Source organism: Nicotiana tabacum, chromosome 17 (genome assembly GCF_000715075.1).
Source record: "Nicotiana tabacum cultivar K326 chromosome 17, ASM71507v2, whole genome shotgun sequence".
NCBI classification, from domain to species: domain Eukaryota; kingdom Viridiplantae; phylum Streptophyta; class Magnoliopsida; order Solanales; family Solanaceae; genus Nicotiana; species Nicotiana tabacum.
Genome location: NC_134096.1, coordinates 40,274,900 through 40,281,764, shown reverse-complemented (window position 1 = coordinate 40,281,764; position 6,865 = coordinate 40,274,900).

Below are 6,865 nucleotides of genomic sequence, written 5' to 3'. Positions count from 1 at the left end.
CCAAGCGAGCCCGGGGTCAATTTTTTGACTTTTTGGAGAAAAAAATTAGAAAATGTAATTTATGCAATATAATTGATTCCTTTAGCAATATTTGATATTATTGAGTCATTTTTGAATAGATACGAGTGGTTTGGAGGTGAATTCCAAAGGAAAAGTTGAGATTGAGAATTAAGTGGCCTTCAGAGCGAGGTAAGTGTTGTGTCTAACCCTGACTTGAGGGAATTTGGAACCTTAGATTACTTGCTAAGTGAAATTCATGTGAGCGACGTATATGTGAGGTGACGAGTACTTATGTGCCGCCAAATTTACCTATTTTTCATGTTTCTCAATTTTACTTATATTGTCTCATTCCTATGCCTAATTGTGATGTGTTATACCAGTATTGTTCAATTTATTGTTCTTATCATGTTTACGGATTTTCTGGTGATAATTGAGTTTTTATTTCAAAGTTGAGATTGATGTTATGGAACCAAATGTTGAGGTAAGGTTTGTACTTGTTATTCTTTCTCCCTGTTGATATTTATGCATTGCATTATGGTAAGGGAGAGTGTTAATGCACGAAGGGTGATGCCGTGCCATATTGTGAGTGTTAATGCACGAAGGGTGATGTCGTGCCATATTGTAAGTGTTAATGCACGAAAGGTGATGCCGTGTCATGATATGAGAGTTAATGCACGAAGGGTGATGCCGTGCATTTTTCCTTAATGTATTCACTATTCCTGTTAATTCATGGTATATTGACTGCTCCGCTGATCACTCTGTTGTAGTTCTTTATCTTGTATTCCCCTTAGTATGTTCCCCTTTCGACATTTCCTGTTTGGTTCTTCATTTCTGTTATTTGCATATACACTATTAAATTGTATAGGTTGATTTGTAGGTGCCTTGCCTTAGCCTCGTCACTACTTCGTCGAGGTTAGGCTCGACACTTACCAGTACATGGGGTAGGTTGTACTGATGTTGCACTCTGCACTTTCTATGCAGATTTTGATACCGGCTCAGGTTGATCGAGATTTGCTACTGGTCCGCCGTCCGGAGACTCAAGGTAGATCTGTCGGCGTTCACAGACCTTGAAGTGCCCATCTATCTTTTATGTCCTATTGTTTTCTTTCATTCAGACAGTTGTATTTCTTTCAGACTATTACTTGTAGTAAATTCTAGAATGCTCGTGAATTGTGACTAGGGTTGCTTATCGGGCGGATTGGGCGGTTAATTACTCTTAACGGTTTAGCTTAACGGTTATCGGGTTTTAAATGTATTAATCCGCTAGCCACCCGATAAGATATCGGGCAGATTGGTAACGGTTTAGCTCTTATCGGGCGGTTATTGGGCGGTTTATCGGCCTAATTCAATCTATATTGCGTTCATTAATTGTTTGTTGACCGCCTAGCATACAAATTCAGAATAGAAAATTACACATTGAATCCATACATACATGTCTGTTAACGCCTACATAAGAATGATGTAGCGTGTCATGTATTGTAGAGTGAAAAAAGTTGTGGCACAACACTATTGTTCTTCTATTAAACATGTCTAGCAGGCATTAGTTTTAAAAAAACAAAAGCAGAGGTGAACCATAGACAACAGCTTAAACAATCTTGTTGTAGGGTGGGAGAATAAGCTAAGCTAAGCCAAGCCTGGGATCTTCTGATGCATAGTACGTAAAGGTTCTGATTATTTAGGAATAAGGCGTTAGAACTTAGAGATGGAGTACTGGAAGAAGTGGAAGGGTTTTTGATATTTAATATATATATATATGAAGTTTAGGCATTAGGTATCTGATTATTTAGGAATTAGGCGTTAGAACTTAGAGATAGAGTACTGGAAGAAGTGGAAGGGTTTTTGATATATATATATATATAACGGGTTAACGGATTATCCGTTAAGAAAATTGAATAATCCGCCACCAATCCGATAAGCCGTTAATAAAAAAATTTCAATCTGTTCCCCGTCCGTTAAGCCGTTAACCCGATACCAATAAGCCATTAAGCTTCGGTTTCAGTTCGGTTTTCGGTTTCGGTTCGGTTTTGAACACCCCTAATTGTGACTCCAGATCCGGGTGGTAGTAATTAATACAGTTTTATGATATTCCGCACTTAATATATTTCATCTTAGTTAATTATGGTGATTTACTGAATGGAAATAAGAAATTGGTTTAACGATTTTTTTTCTAACATTGGCTTACCTATCAAGTGAAATGTTAGGCGCCATCACGGTCCCGTCGGTGGGAAATTTCGGGTCATGATAGTTGGTATCAGATCCCTAGGTTGCCTAGGTCTCACGATTCATGAGCAAGCTTAGTAGAGTCTGGAGGATTGGTACAAAGACGTCTGTGCTTATCTTCCAGAGGCTATTAAGTTTAGGAACAAGTTTCACTTCTACTCTTCTTTGTCTTGCTATTTTGCTTTCTCAATACTGATTGAACTCTTCTACTCTTATTCTCTCACAGATGGCGAGAACACGTACCGCTTCCTCGGCTGAGCAGCAACCAGAGCCTCCAGTAACAGCTCCTACGCGGGGCATAGGTCGAGGCCGAGGCCGTGCCAGAGGCCGAGGCAGGGGCAGGGGCAGGGCTCAGCCTAGAGCCCGAGCAGCAGCCCCAGCAGTGGAGCCTTAGATAGAGCTTGACGAGGAGGTTCCAGCCCAGACTGTTCCTATCGGACCAGCTCAGGTTCCGGAGGGGTTCATTGCTACCTCAATACTTCAAGATGCTTTGGTCCGTTTGGTGGGCTTTATCTGTATGGCCCAGACTGGCGCATTTCCCATGGCACCAGTAGTCTATCAGGCTGGAGGAGGAGCCCAGACTCCTACCACTCCCACTCCGGAGCAGATAACTCCCCATTATCAAGCTCCGGCAGCTCAGCCAGTCGGATTTGTTCAGCCGGTTATTGCGGCACAGGTCGGAGATGGGCCAACTATGTCTTCTGAGGCTTTATGGAGATTGAACAGGTTTACCAAGCTCTTTCATGCTCACTTCAGTGGTGCTCCTTCAGAGGACCCCCAGGAATATCTTGATAACTGTCACGAGGTTTTACGGAACATGGGTATAGTGGAGACCAATGGGGTCGATTTTGCTGCATTTCAGATGACTGGTTCCGCCAAGAAATGGTCGAGAGATTACTTGTTGACCAGACCAGCTGGGTCGCCTGCTCTTACTTGGTACCAGTTCTCTCAGCTCTTCATAGAGAAATTTCTGCCTATCACATTGAGAGAGGAGCGTCGCCGTCAGTTTGAGTGTCTCTAGCAGGGCAGTATGACTGTTACTCAGTATGAGACCCGTTTTATGGATTTGGCCCATCATGCTATTCTTCTGCTTCCCACTGACAGAGAGAGAGAGAGGGTGAGGAGGTTTATTGATGGACTTGCTCAGCCTATCAGATTGCAGATGGCTAAGGAGACTGGGAGTGAGATTTCGTTTTAGGCGGCTGCTAATATCGCTAGACGAGTTGAGATGGTTCTTACTTAGGGGGGTCAGGGGTCTGACAATAGGTCTCGTCATTCGCGTGAGTTCAGCGGCGGTTCATCTAGAGGCAGTAGTACTTTTGGTAGAGGCCATCCTCCCAGGCTATTTCATTCAGCGCTCCAGGCATCCCACGGTGCCTCAGGTGGTCGTGACCCTGATATGCATTATTCTGACCAGCTAGCCTACAGTACACCACCAGCTCCTATTAGTGCACCTCTACTCCAAAGTTATCAGGGTGGTTATTCAGGTCGACATGGTCAGTTTCAGGGTCAGGAGTCACAGTAGCCGAGGTTATGTTACACTTGTGGTGATCCGAGGCATATTGCTAGATTTTGGCCTCGAGCAACGGGCAGCTCATAGCATCAGAGTTCTCGTGCCATGGTTCCGACACCAGTTGCTGTACCACCTGCTCAGCCAGCCAGAGACAGGGGTCAGGCAGCTAGAGGTAGGGGCCAGACAGTTAGAGGTGGAGGTCAGGCCGTTAGAGGTGGAGACCAGCCAGCTAGAGGCCATCCCAGGGACGTAGTTCAGGGTGGTGGGGCCTAGCCCCGGTGTTATGCTTTCCCAGCCAGGCCTGAGGCTGAGTCATCTGACGCTGTTATCAAAGGTACTATTTCAGTTTGCAGTAGAGATGCTTCAGTTTTATTTGATCTGGGATCTACTTACTCCTATGTGTCATCCTATTTTGCTTCCTATTTTGTTGTGCCCCGTGATTCTTTGAGTGCTCATGTGTATGTGTCCACACCAGTGGGAGATGATATTGTTATGGATCATGTTTATCGTTCGTGTGTGGTCACCATTGGGAGTCTTGAGACTCTTGTAGATCTTCTACTTCTCGACATGGTTGATTTTGATATCATACTGGGTATGGATTGGCTGTCACCTTATCATGCTATATTAGATTGTCATGCCAAGACGGTGACCTTAGCCTTGCAGGGGTTGCCTCGATTAGAGTGGAGAGGGAATCTTGGCCATTCTGCCAGCAGGGTTATCTCTTATGTGAAGGCTCGGCATATGGTCGAGAAGGGGTGTCTAGCTTATTTGGCTTATGTCCGCAATTCTAGTGCGGAGGTTCCTTCCATGGATTCAGTGCCGGTTGTTCGTGAGTTTCCAGAGGTATTTCTTGCAGACCTGTCGGGGATGCCACCTGACAGGGATATTGATTTTTGCATTGACTTGGCTCCGGGCAGTCAGCCTATTTCTATTCCGCCATATTGCATGGCCCCGCCAGAGTTGAAAGAATTGAAGGAGCAGTTGCAAGATGTGCTTGATAAGGTCTTCATTAGACTTAATGTCTCGTCCTGGGGTGCCCTTGTGTTGTTTGTGAAGAAGAAAGATGGATCGATGAGGATGTGTATAGATTATCGGCAGTTGAACAAAGTCACCATCAAGAATAAATATCCATTGCAGAGGATTGATGATTTATTTGATCAGCTTCAGGGTGCCAAGGTGTTTTCAAAGATTGATTTGAGATCTGGCTACCATCAGTTGAGGATTAGGGCATCCGATGTTCCTAAGACAGCTTTTCGGAATCGGTATGGGCATTATGAGTTTCTATTGATGTCATTTAGGCTGACAAATGCCCCAGCAGCATTCATGGATTTGATGAACCGGGTGTTCAAACCCTACTTGGATTCCTTTGTGGTTGTGTTTATTGATGATATCTTGATCTACTCCCACAATCGAGAGGAGCATGAGCAACATCTTCGGATTATTCTTCAGACTTTGAAAGACAGCCAGTTATATGCTAAGTTCTCAAAATGCGAGTTTTGGTTGAGTTTAGTTGCTTTCTTGGGTCATGTTGTATCAGCAGAGGGTATTCATGTGGATCCTAAGAAGATTGAGGCAGTCCAGAATTGGCCTAGATCCACATCAGCTATAGAGATCCGTAGTTTCCTAGGTTTGGCGGGCTATTACCGTCGATTTGTGTAGAGGTTTTCATCCATAGCAGCCCCGTTGACTAAATTGACCCAGAAGGGTGCCCCGTTCAGATGGTCAGACGAGTATGAAGCGAGCTTTCAGAAGCTCAAGACAACTTTAACTACGGCACCGGTATTGGTGTTACCCACAAGTTCAGGATCTTATATAGTATATTGTGACACATCTCGTATTGGTCTGGGTGCGGTATTGATGCAGGGTGGCAAGGTTATTGCATATGCTTCACGGCAGCTGAAGGTTCACGAGAAGAATTACCCTGTTCATGATCTAGAGCTGGCAGCCATTGTTCACGCGCTGAAGATTTGGAGGCACTATCTTTACGGAGTGCCATGTGAGGTATTCACTGATCATCGGAGCTTGCAGTATTTGTTCAAGTAGAACGAACTCAATTTGAGGCAGATGAGGTGGCTGGAGCTATTGAAAGACTATGATATCACCATATTGTATCATCCCGGGAAGGCCAATGTGGTGGCCGATACTTTGAGTAGAAAGTCAGTCAGTATGGGTAGCCTTGTATATATTCCAGTTGGTGACAGACCGCTTGCATTGGATGTTCAAGCCTTGGCAAATCAGTTCGTGAGGTTAGATGTTTTTGAGCCCATCCGTATTCTAGCTTGTACAGTTGCTCGGTCTTCTTTATTTGAGCGCATCAGAGATTGGCAGGATGACGATCCTCATTTACTTGTCCTTAGAGACACAGTGCGGCATGGTGGTGCCAAGCAGGTTACTGTTGGAGATGACAGAGTTTTGAGGATGCAGGGTCGTATTTGTGTGCCTAATGTGGATGGACATCGTGAGTTGATCCTTGAGGAGTCCCATAGCTCCCGGCATTCTATTAATCCGGACGCCGACAAGATGTATCAGGACTTGAGGCAGCATTATTGGTGGAGGCGAATGAAGAAGGACATAGTTGCCTATTTAGCTTGGTGCATAAATTGCCAGTAGGTAAATTGTGAGCATCAGAGACCTGGTGGTTTACTTCAGAGGTTAGATATTCCTGAGTGGAAGTGGGAGCGTATCACTATGGACTTTGTTTTTGGACTCCCACAGACTCAGAGGAAGTTCGATGCAGTTTGGGTCATTGTGGACAGGCTGACTAAGTCAGCGCATTTCATTCCTGTTGCATTTACCTATTCCTCAAAGCGGTTGGCAGAGATTTATATTTGTGAGATCGTCCGTCTTCACGGTGTGCCAGTATCTATCATTTCTGATCAAGGTACGCAGTTTACCTCACACTTATGGAGGGCAGTTCAGCGTGAGTTGGGTACGCGTGTTGAGTTTAGCACAACATTTCATCCTCAGACGGACGGGCAGTCCGAGCGTACTATTCAGATCTTAAAGGATATGCTCCGCGCGTATGTTATTGACTTTGGAGGTTCTTGAGATCAGTTTTTGCCGTTAGCGGAGTTTGCCTACAATAACAGCTACTAGTCGAGCATTCAGATGGCTCCCTATGAGGCATTATAT